General features: G+C 47.5%; 1 protein-coding gene across 2 annotated transcripts in view; it reads left to right on the top strand.

The window, feature by feature from the left end:
- LITAF (lipopolysaccharide induced TNF factor) overlaps positions 1-13,699 on the top strand; it is a 45,122-nt gene that overhangs the window by 12,043 nt on the left and 19,380 nt on the right. The window contains exon 1 of one of the 2 annotated variants that reach the window (XM_045784355.2): positions 5,851-5,911. The exons of the other annotated variant lie outside the window; for it this stretch is intronic. The gene's annotated coding sequence lies outside the window, so the exon portion shown is untranslated. Of the gene's footprint in view, positions 1-5,850; positions 5,912-13,699 lie in introns of those variants that run through there. 2 annotated transcript variants of the gene reach the window in all.

Consider the following 13,699-nt stretch of genomic DNA (forward strand, 5'->3'; position numbering starts at 1 on the left):
CTGCCAACTTTTGCTGTGTCCTAACAGGGCATACATGGGATGCCTGGTTTAAAAATTTTTTTAAAGATTTTATTTATTTATTTGAGAGAGAGAGAGAGAGCACAAGCAGGGCGAGGGGCAGAGAGAGAGAGGAAGAGGCAGACTTCCCGCTGAGCAGGGAGCCCACCGTGGGGCTCCATTTCAGGACCCCGGGATCATGACCTGAGCCAAAGGCAGATGCTTCACCGACTGAGCCACCCAGGCCCTCCTAGTTTTTTTTTTTAATTGAGATAAAATTCACATAATATAAAATTTAACATTTCAACTATTTTGAACCCTAGGATTCTGCAGCATTTAGTACATTCAAAATATTGTGCAACCATCCCCACGATCAACTTCCAGAACATTCGTAGCACACTCAGAGAGAAACCTCATACCCATTAGAAGTTGCTCACCTTTCCTTGAGGCCCCAGGGCCGCCACTAATCAGTCTTCTGTCTCCGTAGATTTGTCTATTCTCGGAATTTCATACAAATGGAATCATAGGAAATGGGACCCCTTTCGTGTCTGGCTTCTTTCAATGAGCATAATGTTTTCAAGCATAATGTTTTCATCCACCTGGTAGCACGTGCTAGTACTTCTTTCCATTTTATGCCCAAATGATATTCCATCACAGGGAGACACAACATTTTGTTTATGCGTTTATCGGTCGACGAACATTTGGGTCATTTCCACCCTTTGACTGGTGTGAATATTGCCGCTATGAACATTCCTCTCTACATTTTTGTTTGGATACCTGTTTTCAATCACTTTGTATATATATTTAGCGCTGAAGCAGCAGCTGTACCGTTTTGCATGGCCACCAGCAACGTGTGAGAGTTTCAGTTTCTTCACGTCCGTCCCAGTACTTGTTATTTTCCATTGAGAAAAAAAAATTTTTTTTATGACCAACCCAGCGGGTATGAAGCGGTATCTCATTGTGGTTTTGATTTGCATTTCCCCGATGACTAACGATAGGAAGCATTTTTTTCATGTGATTCTTGGCCGTTTGTATATCTTTTTTGCAGAAACGTCTACCCAAGTCCTCTGCCTATTTTTAACTTAATTTTATTTCTTATGGGAAAATATACATGAAAATTTACCATTTTAACCATTTTTCAGGGGTCACATCAGTGGCATTAAGTACATTCACAATGTTGTGCAACTATCACCACCATCCAGCTCCCGAACATTTTAAAAGCAGTGCTAAGGGGAGACTGGGCAGTGCAGTCGGTGGAGCGCGCGACTCTTGGTTTCAGCTCAGGTCGTGATCTCAGGGTGGTGAGATCAAGCCCTGCATCGGCTCCGCGCTCAGTGTGGAGTCTGCTTAAGATTCTCTCTCCCTCTGCCTCTGCCCCTCCCACTCGTGGCCTCTCTCTCTAAAATAAATAAATAAATCTTAAAAAAAAGGGGGGGCAGCTTTAAGTTCACAGCAGAATTGAGAGGAAGGTACAGAGATTTCCACCCCCCCCCCAACTCCGGGTGTGCACAGCCTCCCCGTTATCAACATTCTGCACCGGAGTGGGACGTTTGTTTGTCTGTTTCTGCCAAGAAGGCAGTTGGGATTTTGACAGAGAGCACACTCATCTGTACATCAGTTTGGGGAGTCATGTCCATGATGATTAGTTTCATGCGTCAATTTGGCTAGGCTATGGTAGTCAGTACTTCAAGGAAACACTAATCTAGGTGTTGCTATGAAGATATTTTTAGATGGGGTTAACTTCTACAACGAGTTGACTTTAAGTAAAGGAGCTTATTTTGGTAATTTGGGCCTCATCCAATCAGTTGAAAGGCCTTAAGAGCAAAACTGAAGTTTCCCAGAGGAAGAATTACACCTACAGACCAGAGCTTCTGCCTTCAAGCTTCATCTGTCTCTCTCTCTATCCATCCTATCCTGTCTACCTACCTATCCATCCATCTCCCTACCTATCCATCCTATCTATCCATCCTATCTATCTATCTATCTATCTATCTATCTATCTATCCATCCATCTCCCTACCTATCCATCCTATCTATCCATCCTATCCTGTCTACCTACCTATCCATCCATCTCATCCTATCTATCCATCCTATCTATCTATCTATCTATCTATCTATCTACCTACCTACTTATCCATCCTATATATCCATCTATCCATCCATCCATCCATTCATCCTATCTATCCGTCTACCTACCTATCCATCCATCTCCCTACCTATCCATCCTATCTATCTATCCATCCATCCATTCATCCATCCTATCTATCCGTCTACCTACCTACCTATCCATCCTATCTATCATCTATCTATCTATCTATCTATCTATCTATCTATCTATCTACCTACTTATCCATCCTATATACCCATGTATCCATCCTATCTATCCATCCTATCTATCTATCCATCCATCCATTCATCCATCCTATCTATCCGTCTACCTACCTACCTACCTATCCATCCTATCTATCCATCTATCTACCTATCCTTTCTATCTACCTACCTACCTATCCGTCCTATCTATCCATCCTATCTGTTATCCATCCATCCATTCTATGTCTATCCTATCTATCTATCCATCCATCCATCCCTTCTATGTATCTATGTATCTATCCATCCATTCTATCTATCTATCTATCTATCTATCTATCTATCTATCTATCTATCTACCAATCCATCCTATCTACCTACCTATCCTATCTATCTGCCTACCTATCCATCCTATCTATCCATCTATCTACCTATCCTTTCTATCTATCTACGTACCTACCTATCTATCCTATCTATCCATCCTATTATCCATCCATCCATCCATTCTATCTATGTATCTGTGTATCTATGTATCTATCTATCTATCCATCCATCCATCCATCCATCCATTCTATCTATCTATCCATCCTATCTATCCATCCATCCATCCAATCTATCTATCCATCCTATCTATCTATCCATTCTATCTTTTCTTTTTTCTTTCTTTCTTTCTTTTTCTTTCTTTCTTTCTTTCTTTCTTTCTTTCTTTCTTTCTTTCTTTCTTTCCTTCTTTCCTTCCTATCTATGCATCCATTCTATCTATCCATCCTATCTATCTTTCTATCCATTCTATCTATCTATCCATCTATCCATCCATCCATCGTCTCCTTCCAGCACTACTTCTCTGATAGAACTCTGACTGATATACCACATGAACATCTTTCCATTTATCTAGGTGCTTATTTTCTTCAGTAATGTTTTGCAGTCTTCAATGTACAAGTCAAACTTCCGTAGTTAAACTGCTTCCTGAATCTATTTTTGCGTCATTCCTTGCTAGTGCATAGAAATGCAATCGATTTCTGTATGTTGATCTAGAATCCTGCCATCTTGCTGAACTTGTTTATTTGCACTGACAGTTTTTTTGTGGATTCCTTAAGATTTTCTCTATATGAGATGATGCTATTGGGGAACAGAGATAGTATTACTTCTTCCTTTCCAATCTGGATGATTTTTATGTCCTTTTCTTTTGAAATTGTCCTGGCCAGAACCTCTGGGACAATGTTGGATAGGAGTGGCAAAAGCAGACATTCTTACTCGTTCCTGACCTCGGGGGGTGGGGGGAAACATCCAGTCTTTGACCGTGGAGGATAACGTGAGCAGTAGATGCTCTTTATCAGCTTGTAGAAAGTTTCCTTCGATTCCTACTTTGTTGAGTGTTTTCCTCATGAAAAGGTGTTGGATTTTGTCAAATGCTTTTTTAGCGTCCATAGAGATGATCACGTGCCTGGTTTGCTTTCCTTCCCTTCTCTGAAGCATTGGGTTGGAAATTCAATCTCTGTGGTTTCTCAGGAATTAAAAAAACAGTCAGAGTTTTACAGCTCTCCCCATAAATAATTGCCAGCTCCCAGGCGCAGTGAAGTGCTTAGGCTATATGAAAAAAACAAAGCCAGCTCTCGTGCTCAGCAGTTGCAAGCAGAAAAAGGAACGAAAACATGGTAGCACTGAATAAAAGCAGTAAATTCAGTAAGCAGTTACTTTTCCTCCTGCAAAAAGGAAAAAGGAAAGAAAGGGGAAGGGGAAGGCAGGCAGGCATGCAAGAAGGAGAGGAAAGGAGGCAGGGAGGAAAGCATTCACACAGGGCCGTTTCCTAAACATTTTGCTCTGAGTTTCTCTAGGCTCTAGAAAGAGGCTCTAGGCCTTGTGTCTTGCTAGTGGCAGTTTGTGATACTCTGCGTTAATGTCGGGATGCCAGGTCTTTTTGCCCACCTTGAGAATGGAGAAGGGCAGAGGTTGGGCATAATCCAGCTTCCTCTATCGTGTGTTTTTTTTTTTAAAGATTTTATTTATTTATTTGACAGAGAGAGAGAGACAGCCAGAGAGAGAGGAAACACAAGCACTGGGAGTGGGAGAGGAAGAAGCAGGCTCCCAGCGGAGCAGGGAACCCCATGCGAGGCCCGATCCCAGGACTCTGGGATCATGCCCTGAGCCGAAGGCAGATGCTTGATGACTGAGCCACCCAGATGCCCCCCTCTGTCGTTTTAAAAGAAAGGATTGGCCTCCCTAATAACATCTCCCTGGAGATTTCTTATGGTTGGGAGGACTTTGAAATCCCCTCCTCCGATTGAGTCCATGGCTGATAATGGCTGGGTCCACATGGTAAAAGGTGGTGTGAGCTTTGGACAAGGATGGAGGGGACAGTTTGCTGTGGGACTTTGGGCAAGTCCCACTCCCTGTCTGGGTCTCAGTGTCTCTGGGGTCTCAGTGTAAAGGCAGGGGATTCTATCACTGGAGGAGTTCTAGGATCCAGTAGGATCCAGGTCTATGAATCCCTCGAGTGGCTCATAGGCTCTCCACCCAAGTGGCATTTCTCTAGATGGCCACATTAGGGTTCCTGGCATCTCCAGGACTCTGTACTCTGAAAGCTGCACGAGCTCCTTAATGCCTTGGGATGACTTCTCAGAGGGCCTCGCTGGATCAGGGCTGCTGCTATTACCCGAGCAGGCAGACAAGGCTCTCACCAGATAGGCAGGCAGTACTCATTTAGGGCCAGAGGATTGAGTGGATGTTGAAACCGGAGATACTAATTTCCAGAGCTTTTAGTGATGGAATGAGAAAGTACCTAGGGGCCCTGGTCCACCCTGGGGGCATAGGAAGTAGTAAAACAGCAGATGGTTTTTTGTTTTTTTTTTTAAACACCCAATCTCTGCTAATCCCTTTGCCTGCATTATATCGGTGAATTTTTAGTAGAATTTATGAGACAGATACTGTTATGCCCATTTTACAGGCAGGAAGCTGAGGCCCAGAGAGAGTGGGTGACTTGCCCAAAGGCACGCGGAGTATTTCGGGCTGTCAGGATGCGTCTGAACGTACAGAACTGAGTATTGGGGAGAAAAGCGCCGCGCTACGAAGAGCAGGGAACCTTGGATCTGGGACTGGTGGTTGATGGTCCACGTTGTCTGAGGGTGGGGAAGGGGAAGGAATGCCAGAGATGGGGTGCCTACGGGAGTGGGGAGAGCAGGAGGCGGAGATCGGGAGGGGAGGGGACCGACTTTTAGGGGCAGAATCCCTAAGGGGAGACCCAGGGTGGGGCGACTGGGGCTCCGAGGTCAGAGCGAGGGCCCTGGACTGAAACTAGCGGGTCCCGGGAGTGAGCGGGGTCGGGGTGTACTCTGGGGATGCTCCGAGGGACGGAGGGGACGGGCAGAATCAGGAGGGTGGACAACCTCGGGCAGGGTCTCGGACCAGGGTGGGACGGGTGGGCCCGCACTCTGGTAGTGGCAGCTGGCGGACAACAGAGAGCCGGAAGCTGGAGTCGCCCCGCCCTCTCCCCGGCCCCCGCCCCCGGCCTGGCCTTGCCCCGCCCCCGGATCCCGCCCCCGGCCCGGCCCCGCCGCTCGCCAGCGCGGCGCGCTCAGACCTCCCGGCTCGACTGGCGGCGCGGACGGCGGTGAGTGCAGCTCGGGCGCGGGCGCTGGTGGGGGGCGCGGCGGCCCGCGCGGGAGCGGGTCTCGGCGGTGCGAGCACTGGCCCCCGGCTCGGGAGCCACCGAAGCCGAGAGATCCGCGGCATCGCACCGGTCGCGGCGGCGGAGACCCCGACGGGTCCCGGGGGTCGAGGCGGGCTGGAGGGCGCAGGGGTCCCGCCGAGATGCGCCGCGCGGGGCCTGCCGGGGCCGGGGGACAGGCTGGGTTCCGCCCATCGCCCGCGCTGGGGTCCTCTGAAAGAATTTTCGGACGCCGGTCCCAGAAATTCGGCTTTTAAGGGCCGCGCTGTATCTGCGCTTTTTGCCTCGCCACCCTCAGCGGATGCCTTTGTGGACACCCGGGGGGCCTAGGGAGCCCCCCAAGAGGTGAAAATACGGACAGAGCGCGAAGGAGTCTTGGCCCTGGCTAGACCCCTTCCCCGCGGGTTAAGGTGGGCACCAGGTGAGTGCAGGGGTCGGCTCAGACCCGCCCACTGCCGGTGCCGGATGGATGCCCTTGGCACCGGGTGGGTAACCTGTGGCAGAGGTGGACATCACCCCTCCCCTGCCAAGCCTGGCAGGTGGCCTCCTCCCCTCTGCTCTCCAGCTCAGTATGGATCCCAGCAGTGGGGTTGGTGTTGTGTCTGCACCTCCCGGTCAAGGTCAGGGGATGGGGAAATGGGCATATTCTGGAAGGGCAGTACATTACAGAGATCAGGCCAGTTGGACCTTCACCAGTTTTCTGGTCGCTTTTGTACTTCCGATTCATGGGGCTGATGTCATTACCTGTTGAACTGACCTTTGGTGGTTGGGAAACCCAGTTTCTGGAAGCCACGGGCCCTTCCCTTCTTAACTCATCAGGTTAGACTCTCCCACCAGTCTTCCCAAGAGGGATAAATCCCTGCCTTGGGCCTGGTGGGCTGGTGCTGGTTCAGGGGGTGCCTGGAAGGCAGGTTGGCCCTGCCATTCCCCTGGGGCCCTTGTAAGGAAAGACATGGTTTGCATTAGTATATGCTTGACTGCCTCACTTACCTTCCTACCCCCACCCCCAGCTTTTTCAGGGTGGTTCTTTTAAAATAGGACTAACCCGGATGCCATTGTAAAGAGAGGCATGAGCTGGTGTCTAGGACTCCACCACCGGGTTTGGTTTTATCATAGTTAGGTCAGAATCCAGAGAGCAGGTGACTTGTTCTACCTGGCATGGAATAACATCTCCTGCTGCACTTGGCTTACCTCTAAGCCAGCCTTTGTCTGGGATCTGAATGTGCACCAGCCTCTCTAAGAAACATTAATTGTCCATCTACTCTCAGAGAGGGCCATCTTCCCTCTTTCCTGTTTTCCTTTTACTTTAAGGCATTAATAATAGATGCTTTTATTCACGTTCGAAAACGTATCCTTGTAATGTTTTTTTGCGGGTGAAGTGACTGGGAGATTGATCTGAGACAGAGGATCAATTTCTTAGGTCTCTAAAATACTAGATAGTTTGGTGAGTATACCTCCCTTTGCTCCTTCAGTCCCTTTTATTGGCTGGCTGTGGGGAAACAAAGTGCTACCCTTGCCCTTTAAAGGACACAGGAGAAATGGCTCCTGGTCCAGAGGGGTTTACTCTGTGGGTTGAAAGGGGAAACACATTCAGGTGAAGAAGTCAGTGCTCTCTAATGCGGGGAAGGAGCTTGAGGGGAGTGGAAAGGAGGGAGGTGTGGGCAAGGAGCCAGGATAGCCACAGTGGATTTAGTAGCAAAGCTGAGGCCTGAGCTTATGTGGTAGAAGGGACATGTGGACACGGTGAGCCTGCGTTGGTATTCTGGGCTACTGTGAACACTTCCTTGGCTAACGTAGTTGTCCCTGGGTTACAGGTTATTTCAGTAGAAGTGTGTGTAATTTCACAGGCTTCAAGACACGGAACAGAGGGCTGCCTGGCTGGCTCAGTCAGTACCGCTTGCGACTTGGGATCTCAGGGTTGTGAGTTCGAGTCCCATGCTGGGGGGTGAGATTACTTAAAAATAAAATCTTAAAAAAGAAAAAAAAAAAACAGAAGAAAGGACAGATTGCAGGTGTTTGTGTGGTGGTTCCCTGCTCACCTGTAGTAGGTAGAAGTTTGTTTTCCCAGGATCCTAAAAGCTCGAGGCACTCCCTGCTTTATCACTTTCTTCTTTATAGGTGTTAACTTGAGGGAAACGAAAGGAGGATTGCAGCTGCTTAGCTCATGGAGCTTTAGAATTGACAGTGTTCCTGGGGTAGATTGAAGAGCTCAGCATTGACTTGCCTCAACCTTGAGTCCAGGGAGGTTATTTGTAGGCGATGCGTTGATGTTTTTGAAAGTTATATAAAAAATAACACTATTGCAGAAAGCGTGGAAGATAAAGAAGATCGGCCATAATCTCAGCCTATGAACCAAACAGCTAGCATCAGTTTTCCTTGTTTGTTCAGCGGCTCGACCTTTTATCAGGGGTGCCTGTTTATTTCTGAAGCTACAATCAGGGTACATACAATTTTGTATCCCGATGCATTCCTATTAATGTTCTCATCGTGCCGCTTCATCAAAACTTATGATTCCTGTGGAAACTTGGGGATGTGGTTTCACCAGGAATCCAGAGGGAAGTCGCCCTCTCTGATTCCGGGGGAGCAGCCCACCTCCCCAGTGGAAGGATTTTCCATTCCGCAAATCAGTGTAATTTGTACTTATGCCATCTTTGAACCTGGCTTTCAGACTGTGGTAACTTTATCTTTGATTTGTGGGACATGTCACCCCATGGAAACAGACAGAATTCAGAGGATGGCATTTGAAAAGAATTTCTCTGAATTATTTCCTATGAGCTTTGGTGTTTTTACTGAGGTATACTGAATTTGAATTTGTTTGAGGGCAAATAGCCCAAGAGCCGTAGTAGTGTTTTCTCACTTCCTTTCCCAAAGAGGGCTGGAGATCCCATTTTCCCCTCTTGTCTAAATTCTTCCTCCTTACTAATTTAGAGTTTAGAAAGCACCATTTGCCTGGGACATTTTCCGGAACCGTGGGCAGGTTAAATTCCATTATAACAAAAACAGCATTGCAGTATCTTTGTATTTTCAAGTTTGCTAGCTAGTGGCCCTTAGTTTAAGAATTTTGAGCAATATTCGGTGTAATACACGTACAAGCCAGATGGTTTCTTAGAATTTTTATAATCCGGTTTTGCTTATGTCCACATTATTATAAAGAACATTTTTCTCCAGAGATCGCAAAAGGTCAGATCTTTTTGGCCTTCTCACCCGGTTCTCCACCTTGTGTACAAACAGGGCTGTTTTCTTAGGGCTCCTGACAATTTGTTGGAGTGCCCTTTGCTCCACCCCACACCCCACCTTTTTCGTTTTTTGCTGAAGGAATCCCTTTTCCACTGGGGTCCTTTCAGTGATGTGAATATTCGAATATTGGGAGCTGGTCTCTGGGCTCCTTTTCTGGGCCTGGAGGGTGGGGGCAGGGAGTAGAAGTGAATAATCTTTCTTTTCTCTCCTTGAAAGAACTGATTTTAAGAAGGAGGATTAAGTTGGTGGTGAAAAAGCTGCTTTATCTTCTCCCTGAAGACCTTGCCCTTTTCTGTGTTGATCTCATGTATTTTTAGAAGAGTTTATCACCCACATGTGTGTAAAACCACTGTGAGAGTTTTGAAATCAATGTTTTAAGGGAGGGGTACAGATCTGTGGCCAGGCATCCTCGTAAATCCAGCTGGGAGGGGTTTGGAGATTCCTTAAACCTCAAGGCCTGTACATTCGCTTATATTTGGGGATATCTTTTTCTTTCTTTTTTTCTCTTTAACCTCCCCAATTAGAAATAATTAGAAACCTAGTCACAGAAACTGGCTTCACTTCATCTTTTTCATTTAACCAAAATACACTTAAAGAAAAAAACAACTTTCTTAAAAAAAACAAAAAACAAAAAAAACCAAACACAACACCTTTAAAATTTTTTTGGTGTTTTAAAATTCAACCTGAACACCTTTGGGTGAGGCCTGCCTGCCCCGGTTCTCCTTATAGTTTAGTTTTAAGTTTGCAGAAAAGTTGAAGCTAGCACCGGGAGTTTCTGTTGTTAACGGTGTTGTGCGACATCCCCACAGTACCGTCAAACCAAAGAACTGACATTGGTGCCTCGCCATTAACAAAACTCCAGAGTCTGTTTTGGAGTTCACCAGGTTTCCCCCTGCCTTCCTTTTTCTGTTCCAAGGTCCCATCCCGGGTACCACAATGACATTTTAACTCCTTTTCCCAGCAGCCTCTGGTCTCACAACGTCTCAGTCTTGTTTCCGTGACTTCTTGAGGAGTACCAGTCGGAGATTTTGTAGAATTTCCCTCAGATTGGGTTTGTCTGGTGTTTTTCTCATGGTCGGGGGAAGAATTGGCATGGAGGCGAAATGCTTTTCTCTTGACATCAGGGGGTACCTGCTCTCCACAAGGCATTGCTGATAATCCGAACCTTCCTCACGAGGCTGAGGTTGTGGTTGCCAGGTTTGCCCATTGCCGAGTTCCTGTCTTTGTCTTTGTTGTAGACTGTCCCTTGAAAGCAAGGTAGTAAATCCAGCCCATACCTGGGAGAGGGATGGAGGGACTAAGCTCCACCCCCTGGAGGGAGGGGTACCGACACACTCCATTTGGGATTCTTCCATAAGGAAGATTTGTCTTCTGTATTTAAAAACTACACACTTATAAAAGAGCTTGCATAGTGGATATTGCCATCGTGTGTGGGGTACATATGCTGTGAATGTGTGTAAAATCACAGCTCCACAAGGAGGTAGTGTGGCATTGCCCTTGCCCTGGAGGGGTGTTATGTGGTCCACTTAGGGAGACAGAATCTAACTTGCAGGCAGGAAGCAATTAGGATGCACGAGGAAGGCTTGTGTTGTGGGGGGCTGGATTGTGTAGGCAAGGCCTGGGGCACGGGGGCAGGCTTTAAGAGCACTCAGTAAGTGACGTTTACCACCCTGTTCTCACCTGAAGTCTTGCTAAAGGCGAGGCGAAGGTTTCCCATAATTTTCAAAGACATGACAGTTATAATCCCCGCAGTCAATTGAAACATAGCCAGAATTAAGGAAATAAGCAAATGTGAGACTCCCAAGTAACACAGATATGTATCAAGACAGACGCCCAAGTGTGTTTACCTTACTCACAGAAGGCACCCAAGGAAACCAGTAACTTACTTTGCACAGAGTTCTTACACAGTGGATGCTGTTTTCCCATGCTCAGAGGCTTTGACACAGCGAGGGCAGGGGTGGGATGGGGGCTGCCAGCAGCCCCAGGTTGGACCTTCCGCAGTCTGGGATAGCACAGAACCACCAGATGCCGACCCAGGCATCTTCTTCTTGTTGTTTTTTTGTAGACTTTAAGGAAGCAGAGAGAAATACGGGGTCGGTATTAGAAAATATTTCAGATACTCTTTGGGTAGGGATGCTGCTGGAAGCCACCCGTCAGAATGAAGCAGTAGGAGAAGTTATGAGGCTGGGGTTTTCGTTGTGTTCAGACATGATGTGGGGAGAGGGACCCCCTTGGCTATGGGCCGTTGGGCCTTTGATGTGTGTTTATACTGATGGGAGTTGCTCCGTGGCTTCCGCTGTGGTTGGTTTCTCCTGGTGTTCTACGTTTTGAGGCTTATTTTTAGAATCTAACTCTCCTTCTTGGCAGGAGTTGAATTTTTTAAGGGGGTTTTTCAAGTTGCTCTTGGGCTGCTGGTTAACTAAGCAGAACCCTTGTGTGGGGTCCCTCCCTGAAAGGTCCAGCCCCGCGCGCACCTCGCCAGGACCAGGCAGGCTCTTGGTGGTGGGAAGGCTCCCATGATCCGATCCCACCCTCCTGGCCAACTGCTGCTCGCCTCCCCACAGGACACAGGTGTGCCTGTTTCTGCACGTCCAGCCACGCTGTTCCCCACCCCTGACCTGCCCTTGCCTGTGTCCCTTCTAGACCCTCCACTTGCCTTAGAATCTGGACTGTTTCCCCTTTGGAAACATATCTTCCCCATGTTGGCTAACTTTGCCTCCCCAGAGGGATTCCTTAAGGCCAGTGAAGGAGGGTCCATGTCTCTCCAGTCCCATATAAACCACCAGCCTTCAGAACCCCCTGCATGAAAAATGGGTCACAGCACAAAATTCAAAGAGAAGAACTTTATTTTGGTAAATAGGACATTGTTGGTACAAATCTGGGGATGATATAGTGAGATTAATAGTTTACACATCTTGTCACCAAATAGAAGTAATCAGAAGCTTTAATCACTCTGCAAACACTCAGGGAGGGGCTAAGGGCCAGGTGCCGGGCAGCAACGTGAGATGGTTCACTGGACAAAGGGCTGTGATGACATCATTTCACCCACAGGTGGGAGTACATGGGAGGCTGGGCTGGGGAGGGCAGATACGGGTTAATTTTTAATTTATGTCATTTAATTGTAAATATGTTATGATTCATAAATATTGAGTCATGTAAATTTAATAAGCTATAATTAATAAATCTATTTTATTGAATTTTTTCTTAATTCGATTTTTTCATTATGTAATATTGCCATGGCTCAGTATACAAAAAGATCAGCCAAGTGTCGGTGAAGAATGTCCTTCCCACTGCCTCCCCCAGTCCGCCCCCCTCCCCTGCTCATAGGCAGCCACTGTTACCAGTTTCTTATATATACTTCTGGAGCCATCCTAGGCACATTCTGTAAGGATATACGTATATCCTTCTTCCTTATACCCAAATGTTGGCCTGCTGTGAGCAGTGTTGGGGCTTTTTTCACGCAGCGATATGTCTGAGAGGTGTGTTTCCACACATAAAACTCTTGCTTGTTCTGTTTTGATGGCTGTGTACTATTCCCTTGGTATGGCTGGGCCATCACGGATCTGCCCCGTCCCCTGCCGATAGATAGTTAGGTGGTTTCATTGCAGCAAATACCCCCGTGCTCATGATTTGTCACTTCACCCATGCGTGGGCTCTCTTGGCTCCAAATACCTAGAAGAGGAACTGCTGGGTCCATGGTCTCATGCACATTACATTTTGGTAGATGCTTTCATTGCAGATTTACAGAAAAGTCGCAGAGTTAGCACAGAAGTCCCATATTTACCCCATCCAGTTTCCCCCACTGTGTAAACATCTCACATCATCAGGGCATGTTTGTCACAACTAAGAAACCGACGTCGGTGTACCGGACTCTTCACCCACTGCAGACTATGCGAACTCAGAGGAAAACCTTTGCTTTTTCTGCTGGACTCTGTTCCAGGATCTAATCCAGGATCCTACACTGTATTTATTTGTCATGTCTCCTTCTCCTCTGGTCTGCGACCGTTTCTCAGACTTTCCTTATTTTCTGTGACCTTGGTGGCTTGGAGGAGTGCCGTCCTGGTTCTCTGAGGAAAGTCTGGGTTTGTCTGATGTGTTCTCATGGTGAGCCTGAGGGTGAGGGTTTGGGGGAGGAAGACGACGGAGCTGAAGTGCACTTTTCACCCCGTCGTATCAGCAGGTGCATGACGTCCGTGTGACTTCTCACTGATACTAAGCTTGACTGTCGGTCTCTGCACCATTTTAACTGCATCTCCTCGAGCGAGATGAGCAGCTTTTTGCCCGTGATGACCCAGCGGAGTGGTCCAGGATGGGCCAGGGCCAGCTTGATGGGTGTGTGGTTGAGGAATGCGCACAGACCCCTGCGTCCCAGGGGACCTTTTTGGGGAGGGCTGGTGGGGAAGGAGCACCCCCTGAAGGACACAGAGGGGCAGGCCTGTGCCAAATGAGGAAGGCCCTCCAGCCTGGGGAGAGGAGAACAGGAACTAGGAAGTG

Source organism: Ursus americanus, chromosome 2 (genome assembly GCF_024610735.1).
Source record: "Ursus americanus isolate L20-20 chromosome 2, mUrsAme1.1.p, whole genome shotgun sequence".
NCBI lineage: Eukaryota > Metazoa > Chordata > Mammalia > Carnivora > Ursidae > Ursus > Ursus americanus.